Source organism: Rosa rugosa, chromosome 2 (assembly GCF_958449725.1).
Source record: "Rosa rugosa chromosome 2, drRosRugo1.1, whole genome shotgun sequence".
NCBI classification, from domain to species: domain Eukaryota; kingdom Viridiplantae; phylum Streptophyta; class Magnoliopsida; order Rosales; family Rosaceae; genus Rosa; species Rosa rugosa.
Genome location: NC_084821.1, coordinates 30,527,484 through 30,541,656, shown reverse-complemented (window position 1 = coordinate 30,541,656; position 14,173 = coordinate 30,527,484). Strand labels below are relative to the sequence as shown.

Sequence of the window (14,173 nt, the reverse complement as noted above, 5' to 3'; positions counted from 1 at the left end):
GCGGATTATATGTTTTAATTAACTCTCGAATGCTTAAACATTGAATCTTGGTTGAGTGCTAATCATGGTGTTGTGAAAGTAAGAGATTGCTGAGACAAATAGTTGAAGGGCAATAGAGTCTGTTATGTGTCGAGTCTTTAATTTTCGTTGGGTCATAGTCGTGTCTGTGTTGTGATTTTGCTAAGGGACTAGCAAAAGCTAAGTGTGGGGGAATTTGATAGGAGCATTTTAATGCGACGTTTTAACTGCATTTCCTTACATTTTTCTGCGCCATTTCCTTGAAAAATCCTTGTTTTGGAAAGTTTCCATTCTTTGATTGGGAAAGTTCCTTATTGTAGAAAGTTTCCATTTTTGTAGTTTTCATTTCTCATTTCTGGCAAGTTTCCATTTTCAGTTTAGGAAAGTTTCTATTTTTCATTTTTAGTAAGTTTCTATTTTTCATTTTTGGAAAGTTTCTATTTTCAGTATAGTTTCTATTTTCAGGACCTCCGAGCTAAAAAGTGGAAATGAACTCACGAATGGAAAGAGGAGCTTGCGAACGTCAAGGCAAGCGAATATGAGACAAAATGGGCCACACATTTGAGCAGAAATGAAGAAATAAGCTTTCCTAGTCCAACCAGGAAATCCTACGAAAAGGAGGAAGGCTTCCCGAGCAAGTTTCCAACGCAACCATGAAAAAGAAATGGAAAAATAATGTGTTTTGCGTTGGAAGGTGACAAGGCTTGAAGTTGAAGCAACGAGGCCCAAGAACTCTATGGAATTTCGGCAAATTGGATCAAGGCCCATCAAAGCCCATGACATTAGGGTTTGTGACGCAAAACCCTAACCCTAGAGATGTTTTGCCGTGAAAACCAAAGAGAGAAACAAGGGAGATGGCGTGAAAATCAGAAATTAAAAGAAGATTACGCAAGAGATTTTCTAGGGTAATTTTAATGGAAAGATAAACCCTAGGAGACTCTTGCCGTCCAAGCCAAGAGGAAAAGGAGGAAGTTGCCGTGATATTCATGAAGAAACCCTAGAGAATTCGGCAAAAAGATATTCTAGGGAGAGTTTTATGGAAAGAAAAAGTGTGGACATCAAGAAAAGCACCAAAAGGCGTCTAGATTCATTCCTAGAAACCCTAAGTATATTTTGGCCGAAATTGCAAGAAGAAAATCAGAAAATATGTGCTTGGGGACCAAGTTTGCCGTGCTCCTATATATACTCCTTTATTCACAACGTAAAAAGTTCCTCTCCATACGTTTTACAACTTAAAAAAATCAGAAAATCCCTCTAGCATAGCCGTGAGTTCCTCCATCCTCTAGAGCAAGCCACGAGTTCAAGCAAGGCCAAGGAAGAGAAGAAGAAGCCGTGACCTATTCCTCCACCATCCACCTTTGAAGCTTGCTTTCGAGTTTTAAAGAATTCATCTTTATTCACCCATTATCATCTTCCATCCACGGTGTAATTCGACCTCTACTTTGTAACCTTTGCTTTGTATTTCGTTGGTTTTGTTCTAGTTGACATATATGTTTGAATGAATATTAATTTCTGGAATTTTTATGATTAATTGAGAATTTTCAGATTCATATATATTGTTCTTCGAAAGTTGCTTATGTGAGTTTGGTTAATTAAATTTGCGTTATAGATATCTTTTGTAGTTTAATCTTATGTGGTTGCAAACACTTAGGGTTTTCATATGAATGTTGCTAGGTTTAAGAACATAAAATCGACTTTTCGTTTTGTGTAAACTTGAATCAAAGTAGTAAAGGTTTTGTACAAAGATCGAATTTAATTAACGAGGATTGCAATTAGGTGGACTTTTTCATACTAAGTTGCACACTTGAGTTGATAGCCTTTCTAGGTGTTTATTGCGTTGAACATGTCATGCTTGACTAGCTTTCTAGGGCTTGATTACATGTTTGATAGGATTAATCTAGGTGCTTTCGCTTAGGTTGATTAGCATTGAAAAGTAAAATATGGGAAATTGTTTGCTTTCTAACGTTTCACATGATCAACTCCTTTCTCATGACTTAGTGATAGGAGCATAAAATGCGACGTTTATAATGTTTAAACCCTTTATTTTGCTAAGTTATTTCCTTTATCTTGATCAATTTAACTTAGTTAGTGTTTTTACAGGTAAAATGGAGTCTCAAAGTCCAAAAATGGCTAAGGAAGGCACAAGTGGCGCAGAAATGAAGAAAAATGAAGAAATGGAAGTTCTCCCAGTTTGACTAGGAAAAGGAATCCCAGTTGAAGTAGGAGTCTGAAGCTGACTTGGACTAGGAGTTCTACTTGGACAAGGAAACCCAATTCTACTCAGATAAGGAAATCTAGTATGATAAGGAGTCCCTGTTGGATAAGGATTACTCAAGAAGGTTCCGGAAGAGTGTAGAAGCATCTCGGAAAAGGAAGCAGTATTTGACTAGGAAACCTACTTGCATATGGAGTTCTACTCATACTAGGAGAGCCTTGGAACGTTCATGAAGTATCTAGAAGTCTCAAGAAGATCATATGCCGTGCACATGGAAGAGAAAGCAACAAGGAATTCGGATTTCAAAGCAATGTGGAGTTTGGATTTCTAGTTGAGTATGGATTGGAATTGCCGTGAGATTCTTGAAGGTTCTAGAGAGGTCTTGACGTTTCATTCTTCAACAAGGCGTGGAAGACATGTGAGAGGCATGTGATGTGAAAGAAAATGGAATTGGACTTAAGTTGCGCTTTAAAAGTCAAATCCATTACAGATTCGGATTACTGCCTGTGCAGATCAGTCAACTTCAACGGAGCATAGAAAATTTCTCAGAGCTCAGCAAATTATGATCTTTATATGGTTGGAAAGCTACAGATGTCTAGTTTCCAGAACATGTTACAGCTCGTCGATATCTATTTTCTAGAGAAAGTTATGGCCATTTTAGTTCACTGAGGTCAATCCTGCCGGAAATCTGTTTTGTGCCAAACAAGTCCTAAATCAACACAACTTTGGAGAAACCAAGTAGAAACGAATTGGGAGTGCCTTGAGACGTTCTCCTATATATACCTAGTGTATTAGACGTTTCAAGGTGACAACATTATTCTCCACAATTTCGTTTCTCACCGGTTTGCTCTTGAGTTTCAGGTTTTCGCATCTTGCAAGTTCCTAGCCGTGCCATCCTCCATCTTTGCCATGATCTTCACTTTGTGCCGCCGCCTTGGATCTGCGTGGGACCTTGGGACGTAACTAAGGGTTGTTCATACCACCTTTCATATGTATTCTTCTCGGTTTTAAGACTTGTTAGATAGAAATTTCTGTTTTGATTTTCTTTGTGTAAAACCGAAACCATGAGTTAACTTTCTGATTTTTGGATGCTATTTTGATGTTCTTTTTAATGATTGATGTGTTTGTGTGTCTTTGATGCTTGTAGGTTGCCGAAATATGGATTGATAATCTGATTTTGTTTTATAGATAACTTTTGCATGTTTTTGTTCTTTGAGTGCACGCTTAGGATGATTGCATGTAATTGGAGCTAGTAATTAGGTTCATGCGTTGTGACCCTAATTCAATATGGTAGTAAAGGCTTTGGACAAAGGTCGAGATCAGATTATGCATGTAATGAAAAGACTTGCGTTGAGTACTTGAATTTGCATGTTTATTGACTAAACTTTCACTTGCTCTTAATGATTTGAATGCATGAGATTATGAGTCGCTTCGATTGTGTGATACCTGCATTTGAAATATGTTGGATTAAGTGCGTTGCTTGATCAACTGTGTAAAGGGAAGTCATATAAGGGACATTGGGCGCTTGTAACTTTGTTTCTTGGTTGATATCGTTCCATGGTAATTAACAAGATTAAGGGATGCATGAATGGATTGATCTTGAATTGTTCTTGATAAATTGTTTTCCAAAAATTCTTCTTTTCCCACCTATGTAAATAAAAATGTTTTCTTGTTTTTAATCTTTTAATGTTTTCGAAAATTTATCTTTTCAATCTTCAAAAAACCCCCATCTTTATGTTTTCTTGTTTGTGTAAATAAATGAAATTAACTTAGAGTTTTTAGGTAGCATGTTAATATAAATAAAATAAAAAAAAAATGTTTTTAAAATTCGTGAATAGTGATCCGTGAATAGTAATATGTGTTGGTGTTTTCTAGGAATTAATTTAGTGGTTTTTAGGAAATTGTTTTGTGTTTTTTAGGGATTGCTAAAAAAATAGGGATTTCTTTGGTGTTTTTTAGGAATTGTGTTTCTTAGGGATTTTTGGTGGTGTTCTTTAGGGATTTTTGTTTCCTTGTTGTATATGGATTCCCAATGTGATATGGATTTGTAAATTGTGTATAAATAGGAGTAGGATTTCCAAAACCTTTTCTAACTTAGTTTTCTCTCTAATTTTCGATCTTATATATATGTAGACTTGTATATTTGTTTTTCTCATTCCTTGCTCTCTAATTCGTGTAAACATGTATGCTCTCTCTCTCTAACTCTTTGTTGTTTCATAATTCTTTCCTTGTAAACTTGTAATTTTTGTGTGAATTTGTAAAGTGTTCTTTTAATTTTCGTAACTTGTATATTGTTTTAATTAATTTGTTCTCACATGTTAGCACCCTCAATCCCCGGTTTTGAACGATACCCTATTTGCTCTATACTAACAATGATATTTTTCAGGGTTTAAATTGACGATGCTTTTGCACGTATCACTTAGATGAACAATATTAGGGTTTGAATCAATTTTAATCATAGTTTCGGGTTTTGATCTTTGTTCTTTCATTCCATCTTTATTTTTATGTTTTTGCATTTTAATTATTTTGTTTACTTAATTTATTTTCGAAAACCAAAAACAAAATCCTCCCTTTTGTGTAAAATGTTTATAGTTGTGAATATCTTTGTGAATATTATACTTTGTTTTAATTTTAATTGTTTAATTGTTTGACAATGACAGGTGTACCCTCAATCCCCGGAATAGAACGATCCCTACTTGCTTAACTACTATGATATTTTTAGGGTTAAATTATGCGCTTGCTTTAGCGTCTCATTTATGACAAAAGAAAATGTAAGAATTTGTTGTGATGCATTAAGGTATATTGGATTAAACATAATCTTGGAAAGGTAGCTGTTACAGCCCATTGCACTCCGAGATTCCCTGTTCCCGTACCTAAGTGTTGAAAATAATTGTAAAATAAAAGAAGAAAAAGAGAAGAAAAAAAAAGAAAAAAAGATAATTAGATGTGAATAGTGACGTTTTGTACATGTGTGAAATTTTTGTATATTTTTGTCTAATTATACTTGTAAAGAAATAGAATTAAAGAAAATAAAAATGGAGTTATGAATTTGGTTAAATACTTAATTGTTGTGAGTATGTAAAATCGTATGAGTAGACAAGGGCCCTTTTGTTAATATTGGCCTTAACCCTTCATTCGTACCTTTCTAAGGTCTTATGAGGTTGAGGGCGGCCTTTATTAGCATTTGGAGAACAGTTTAACACATGAGTAATTTCCAAGCTGAGTAAGGGGCATTACAGATGGTGTCTTAGGTTGAGACCCTGGGTGATGGGTTCAAATTGGATCTCAGAGATACTATAGACTGTGCGTAAACCACAATGTGGAAGTAGCCAATAGGGGCGTAAACCTCAATGAGGGAGTAGCCTCCGTAGTATCACCAAAATGAGTCCTCAGAGCACTTACTTCTTAATCTGGCTATCTGGCCTTCTGAAACAAAGGAAAGTGACTTATGTCTAAGCGACTATCCCTATATCGTAGCTCACTGATACGTGCAAAAGCATCGTCAATTTAAACCCTGAAAAATATCATCGTTAGTATAGAGCAAATAGGGTATCGTTCAAAACCGGGGATTGCGGGTGCTAACATGTGAGAAACATATAAAGAAAAGAATTTACAAGTCACGAAATTAAAGAACAAACATATACAATTTCACAAAAATATTTTACAAGTTACAAGCATGCTTAGAATTAGAACAATGATAGGAGCATTTTAATGCGACGTTTTACTTGTTTTTTCCTACATTTCTTGCGTCATTTCCTTAGTAAAACTCTGTTTAGGAAAGTTTCCATTCTTTGATTGGGAAAGTTTCTATTTGTAGAAAGTTTCTATTTTTGTAGTTTCTATTTATCATTTTTAGTAAGTTTCTATTTTTGTAGTTTCTATTTTTCATTTTTAGAAAGTTTCCCATTTTCAGTTTAGGAAAGTTGCCATTTTTCATTTTAGGAAAGTTTCTATTTTTCTTATTAGTTTCTATTTTCAGGATCTCTGAGCTAAAAAGTGGAAATGAACTCACAAATGGAAAGAGGAGCTTGCGAACACCAAGGGGAGCAAAAATGAGGAACAATGGACCACACATTTGAGCAGAAATGAAGAAATAAGCTTTCCTAGTCCAACCAGGAAATCCTACAAAATGGAGGAAGGCTTCCCTAGCAAGTTTCCAACGCAACCATGAAAAAGAAATGGAAAAATAATGTGTTTTGCGTTGGAAAATGAGAAGGCTTGAAGATGAAGCAATGAGGCCCAAGAACTCTATGGATTTTCGGCAAAATGGATAAAGGCCCATCAAAGCCCATGACATTAGGGTTTGTGACGCATAACCCTAACCCTAGGGTTGTATTGCCGTGAAAACCAAAGAGAGAAACAAGGAGATGGCGTGAGAATCAAGAAGAACCTAGAAGATTTCGGTTGAGATTTTCTAGGGCTATTTTTATGGAAAGAAATATACTTGGAAATAAACCCTAGAAGATTGCCGTGAAGAATGAAGAGGAAAAGAAGGGATTGCCGTCCAAGTCAAGAAGAAACCCTAGAGATTTCGGCAAAGTGATAAACCCTAGAGAGTTTTAAGGAAAGCCAAAGTGTGGAGATCAAGAAACGGCCAAAAAGGAGTCTAGATTCGTCCCCTATTTTCTCTAAAGATATTGTTGCCGAAATTGGTGAAGAAAATCAGAAAATATCTCTATATTTCGGCAATAATATATTTAGGGAATTAATATGGGAATTTTGTGATTGGTTGGAACACATCATATGGCTTATGTGGCAAGCAAGCATTGGAGGAAAATTATGTGGAGTTAACAAGTCTTTGCCGTGAGAATTTTGAGGAGTGCACGGCTTGGAGACCAAGTATGCCGTCCCCTATATATATTCACCTCTTCTCAACGTCAAGGGTTCCTCTCCTTTTGCGTTTACACTTTAGAAAAATTCAGAAAAGTTCTTAGAATAGCCGTGAGTTCTTCCATCCTCTAGTCATCTCCACGAGTTCAAGCAAGGCCAAGGGAGAAGAAGCATAGCCGTGATCATCCATCATCCATCTCCAACCTTGAAGCTTGCTTTCGAGTTTCAAGAGACCACAACGTTCATCATCCATCTCATCTTCATCCACGGTGTAATCCGATTCTCCTTTGTAACCTTTGCTTTGAAATTCGTTGGTTATGAACTAGTTGACATAGATGTTTGAACAAATTATTAATTCTGAAATTTTATGATTAATTGAAGAATTTTCAGATTCTTTTATTGTGATTCGAAGTTGCTTATGTGTGAGTGTTTGATTAAATTTGCATGATAGATATCTTTTGTATGTTAATTCTAAATTGTTCGAAACTTTTAGGGTTTTTATATGAATGGTGCTACGAATTCAAGAACATGAATCAACTTTTTGGTTTTGTGTTCTTGAATCGAAAAGTAGTAAAGGTTTTGTGCAAAAATCGGATTTAATCAAAGAGAATTGCAATTAGGTGGACTTTTTCATACTAAGTTGCACACTTGAGTTGATAGCCTTTCTAGGTGCTTATTGCGTTGAACATGTTATGATTGACTAGCTTTCTAGGGCTTGAATGCATGTTTGATAGGATTAGTCTTTGTGCTTTCACTTAGATTAATTAGCATTGAAAAGTAAAATATGGGAAATTGTTTGCTTTTAACGTTTCACATGATCAACTCCTCTTGCATGACTTTGATGAACAATGTTAGAGTTTGAATCGATTTTAATCATGATTTTCGGTTTTGATCTTTGTTTTCTCATTCCATTCGTTTACTTATGTTTTATTTGTTTTCTAAACTTAGTTTATTTTTCGAAAACCAAAACCAAAAACCCCCCTTTGAATTCGTAAATAATGTGTATATGTGTGAATAATATACTTTGTTTTAATTTTAATTATTTAATTGTTTGACAATGACAGGTGTACCCTCAATCCCCGGAATAGAACGATCCCTATTTACTTATACTACTAATGACATTTCAGGGTTAAATTATGCGCTTGCTTTGAGCGTATCAATTTTTGGCGCCGTTGCCGGGGATTGAAAAATCATTTGTCTTATTGTGATTATGTGTATTGTATATATATTTTGTGACCGAAAAAAAAAAAAAAAAAAAAATTTTACTTGTTAATTATTTTGTAATTGTCGAAAATTAGTTAATTAATTACTTAGGTTGTTATCTTTATTGTTGAACACGAGTTTAATTGTGAGTTGTAAATTAAAGAAGGAATAGGTGAAGTCGTGTTTATTAATATTGGTCTAAACCCCTTATTGGTACCTAGTTCAGGTCCCTTAAGGTTGAGGGCGGCCTTTATTAATATTCATTGAACTGTCTAACACACTTAGGACCTTTTATATCCAAATAAGTATAGCCTATGTGAGATGGTGTCTAGGAAGGGGACAACGTTCATAACGGGTTCTGGATTCAGAAGTGCTTACAAATGGGCGTAAACCTCAATGAGGGAGTAGCCTATGCCAAAATGGATCCTACCTCTTGTGTTCGTCCTCCCCTACCTGGCCATTTCAGTAAGGTTGCCCAAAGGATGTAGGAGGGACTTAGTGTCTAGACGATTATACTTGGGCCGCACGTCCACTTGATTTACCGCTTGGAATTAAATTTGATATCAATAATATTTATGACAAAAGAAAATGTAAGAAAGTGTTGTGATGCATTAAGGTATATTGGATTAAACATAATCTTGGAAAGGTAGCTGTTCCAGCCCATTTCACTCCGAGATTACCTGTTCCCTTACCTAAATGTTGGAAATAATTGTAAAATAAAAGAGAAAAAGAGAAAAGAAAACGAAAAAAATAAAATAAAATAAAATAAAAAAAAACGAAAAAAAATATATATTAGATGTGAATAGTAACGTTTTGTACTTTGTGTGAAAGTTTTGTGCATATTTTTGTCTAATTATTTTGTTGTAAAGAATTATACTTAAAGAAAATAAAAATGGAGTTATGAATTTTGTTAAATACTTAATTGTTGTGAGTGTGTAAAATCGTATGAGTAGACAAGGGCCCTTTTGTTAATATTGGCTTTAACCCTTCATTCGTACCTTTCTAAGGTCGTATGAGGTTGCGGGCGGCCTTTATTAGCACTTGGAGAACATTTTAACACATGAGTTATTTTCCAAGCTGAGTAAGGGGCATTACAGATGGTGTCTTAGGTTGAGACCCTGGGTGATGGGTTCAAATTGGATCTCAGAGATACTATAGACTGTGCGTAAACCACAATGTGGAAGTAGCCAATAGGGGCGTAAACCTCAATGTGGGAGTAGCCTCCGTAGTATCACCAAAATGAGTCCTCCCTCTCACTTACCTCTTAATCTGGCTATCTGGCCTTCTGAAACAAAGGAAAGTGACTTATGTCTAAGCGACTATCCCTATATCGTAGCTCACCAATAGTAGTGTTTTCTATTGGGCTCGACTTACAACTTAGAATCAATTGAGTTATTAACTATGTTTATAACATTTCCATGTAAAAATAAAATACTTGTACATACCCTTCACATGTAAATTAGTTTGTTTTATACCTCTCTTACTTGTCCAAACTTTGTAAGTCTCTTTTGTTGCTTTGTGAATAGTGACGTTTTTGTATAAAATATTAACTTGTATATCTTGTATTTTGTAATTTACTAACTTGTGTACTTCTTAATGTTGTTCAGGATATCCATGAATGACCGAGCCTTCTAAAATCCCTAGTGCACGAGAGATTGAAGAAAGACTTGCTCGTTTGAAGAATCCTCCACAACTTGAGTACAGAAGACCTTCCTCTTTGCCATTCAAAGATTACAAATTTAACGAGCAAGGGAAGAGGATCTATTCTTCTGAGGAGTCCACATCACCTACACCTACTCCATCTCCACCTTCACGTACACCTTCACCTTTGGTTTCGTCCAACTCCACACCACCACCTTCACCACCACCTGAAGAAGTCAAGGAAGAGAGAATGGCATCCATTAGGGAACTCTCCACAGCAACAGTCGAAGGAGGACCTCCTTCGAGTATTGTGTACCCTGCCCCTGCTGCAGGAAGACAGGCAGAGTTTGAGCTGAAGAGTGGATTATTGCACCAGCTCCCTATTTTCCATGGCCTCAATATGGAGGACGCCAACAAGCATCTTCGAGCATTCCAGGCTGTGTGTGCAAATATGCAACCACAAGGAGCAGATGAGAACATTCTCAAGATGAAGGCATTTCCTTTCTCCTTAGCTGACAGAGCCAAAGATTGGCTATATGAGCTTCCTGCTGGACGTATCACTTCATGGGACACAATGATGAAGGCCTTCTTGGAAAAGTACTTCCCAGCTTCGAAGGTCATCACACTCAGAAAGAAGCTAAGTGGAATTGAGCAAGCCCAAGATGAGTCCTATTCTGCTTACTATGAAGGTCAATTCCTTACTTGCGCAATGCCCTCAACATCAGATGAAGGACGAGACCCTCCTTACATGTTTTTATGAAGGACTTTTGCCCTTGGAAAGGCAAATGCTTGATGCTGCAGCTGGAGGAGCTTTTGTGGACAAGTCACCTGCGGCTGGGAAGGAATTTATTGCCAATCGTGCCCTAAACACTCAACAATATGAGGGTATAGGACCTCCCATTCGTAGGGTGCATGAGGTGAGCAAGAATACTGCTCTTGAGGACCAACTGAATAAGCTCACTTTCCTTATGAACCAAGTCGTCACTTCTAAGGGAATTGGTGCACCTATAGCTGGTGGGGTATGCTCTATGCAAGGGCATGTTACAGATCAGTGCCCTCAACTCAATGAAAATGGAGGCTGGGAATCTGCGAATGCTATTGGAGGGTACCAAGGAGGATATCAAGGAGGACCTCAGCGTCCTAGACATGACGCTTACTCCAATACTTATAACCCAGGATGGAGGGACCATCCCAAGTTCAAGTGGACCAATAATGAAAACGTTCAGAATCCTCTTGGTGGGAACTTCCAACGTCCTCAAGGGCCTTCATTCCAAGGGTCATCTTTTCAAAGGCCTTACATGCCTCCTCCTCAACAGAACTCAGGGAATTCCAACTCTCACTATGATAAAACGTTGGAGGCCTTGACTAGCTCTACACAAGCCTTGACAAACTCTACTCAGGCTTTGATTCAAGGACAACAGACCCACACTAAGGACATTGCAGACCTTAAAAAGCAGATGGGCCAAGTTGTGGACTTCATGAGCAAGATTCATGAGACTGGGAAGCTTCCTAGTGTCACAATACCTAACCCTAAGGGTAATGTGGAGAATGCATCAGTTGTGACTACAAGGAGTGGAAGACCTTTTGTGGATGTTGCCAAGCAACCCAAGAAGGCCCATGTGAGCATAGAGGAAGACCAAGAACCCACCAAGTTGGGTATTGAGAAGGACCCTGCAACGTCCAAAGAAGAAACCAAGGCATCCTCACCATTAAAGGCAAAACCGGAACTTAAAGGTACAACTTCTAACTTATCAAATTCGGTTATTGCTAACTCTTCTTCTTCTTGCATGCCCTTTCCACGCAGATTTGCCCAATCTAAGAAGGTTGAAAGTGACCAAGCTATCTTGGAAACTTTCAAGAAGGTGCAAGTGAACTTACCCCTCCTAGAGGCCATCAAGCAAGTCCCTAAGTATGCCAAGTTCCTCAAAGAGCTTTGCACTACTAGGAGAGTAAACCGTGAAAAGGAGGTGGTAAAGGTAAGTGAGAATGTCTCTGCCTTGATTCAGAGGAAAATTCCTCCAAAGTGTAAGGACCCTGGAAGCTTTACTATTCCATGTACTATTGGTAACTCTAAATTTAAGAATGCCATGCTAGACTTAGGCGCATCTGTTAATGTTATGCCCTATTCTGTTTATGAAACCCTAGGTCTAGGGGAACTTAAATCTGATAATGTTATCATTCAATTAGCAGACAAATCCAATGCATACCCTAGAGGTTTGTTAGAGGATGTGCTTGTGCAGGTGAACCATCTTATCTTCCCAGCTGATTTTTATGTGTTGGAAATGGAGGACTCCCCTGTGAGTTCCACTCCATTGCTTTTGGGACGTCCTTTCTTAAGGACAGCTAGGATGAAGATTGATGTGTATGCAGGCTCTCTCACAATGGAGTTTGATGGTGACGTGATAGGCTTCAACATTTTTGAAGCCATGAGGTATCCTCTTGATGTAAATGATTGTTATTCTATTGACATTTTGGATGATCTTGCACAGAAAATGTTTGATGTCATCAACGAGGATACCCTAGCCACGACACTTGAACAAGGAGTGGGGTACACAAAAGATGGCGTCACTATCTCAGAGGAGGAATTGAAGGACACTTGTGAGGGAAAAATCATTGAAAACGTCTCCTTCCTTGAAGCATCTCCCTATATAGGTAAGTCTCCTTCTCCTTTGTCCATTCAGTTATCTGCTAACAAGACTTTACCTTCAGTGGTCCAGGCCCCAGAACTTGAGCTAAAACCTCTTCCAGACCATTTGAAGTATGTCTACTTAGGGGACAAGGAGACCTTACCAGTGATCGTGTCCTCTGCACTTACGACTCCACAAGAAGAGAAGTTGGTGGAAATGCTGAAGCAACACAAGACCGCCATAGGATGGACATTGGCGGATATCAAGGGAATTAGCCCTACAACTTGCGGACAGGATACTTCTAGAGGAGGGGTCTAAACCCACTAGAGAGGCTCAACGTCGTCTCAACCCTCCAATGATGGAAGTTGTGAAGAAGGAGGTTATCAAACTCCTTGATTGTGGGGTGATCTACCCCATTTCAGACTCCAAGTGGGTGTCCCCAGTTCAGGTTGTGCCCAAGAAGTCTGGGGTAACTGTGGTAAAGAATGCTGAGAACGAACTGGTGCCCCAAAGGACAGTCACAGGCCACAGAGTCTGTATTGACTACAGGAAGCTCAACGCCACAACAAGGAAAGATCACTTTCCTCTTCCATTCATAGATCAAATGCTTGAGCGCCTAGCTGGACATGAGAACTACTGCTTCTTGGATGGCTATTCAGGATACAATCAGATTGCCATAGCCAATGAGGACCAAGAGAAGACAACGATCACCTGCCCTTTTGGGACATTTGCCTATCGTCGCATGCCTTTTGGACTTTGCAACGCACCAGGTACCTTCCAGAGGTGTATGGTAAGTATATTTTCAGATTATATTGAGAAAATCATAGAGGTATTCATGGATGATTTTTCTGTTTTTGGAAAAAGTTATGATGATTGTCTTAATAATCTTGAAATTATTTTGCAACGTTGTGTGGAAACTAACCTCGTGCTAAACTGGGAAAAATGCCATTTTATGGTTAAACAAGGAATAGTTCTAGGCCATATTGTCTCTGCTAGGGGAATAGAGGTTGACAAGGCTAAGGTAGATATTGTGCGTTACTTACCCTCTCCCACTTCTGTGAGAGAGATTCGTTCATTCCTTGGCCATGCAGGTTTTTATAGGAGGTTTATCAAGGACTTCTCCAAGATTTCGAGACCTCTATGCCAACTACTTCAAAAGGATGTGGCGTTTGTGTTTGACAAGGAGTGTCAAGAAGCTTTTGACAAGCTCAAGGAACTATTGACATCTGCCCCTATCATGTTACCTCCAAATTGGTCCTTGCCCTTTGAGTTGATGTGTGATGCCTCTGACTATGCAGTTGGAGCTGTTTTGGGGCAAAGGAAGGACAAATGTCCCTACGCCATCTACTACGCCTCAAGGACTCTGAATGATGCACAAATGAACTACTCCACTACAGAGAAAGAGCTCCTTGCAGTTGTTTTTGCCCTTGAGAAGTTTCGTTCCTACCTACTTGGTACCAAGGTAATTATTTATACTGACCATGCAGCTTTGAAGTACTTGATGACCAAGAAGGAGGCGAAACCAAGGCTCATTAGATGGATCCTACTCTTACAAGAATTTGACGTTGAAATCAAGGACAAGAAGGGTAGTGAAAACGTGATAGCTGACCACTTGAGTCGTTTGGTGCACGCAGAAGAC

The 14,173-nt window shown here is 38.1% G+C and overlaps 1 pseudogene; it reads left to right on the top strand.

Moving 5' to 3' along the window:
- The window catches only part of LOC133730625 (uncharacterized), a 94,148-nt pseudogene that overhangs the window by 46,005 nt on the left and 33,970 nt on the right, over positions 1 to 14,173 (top strand).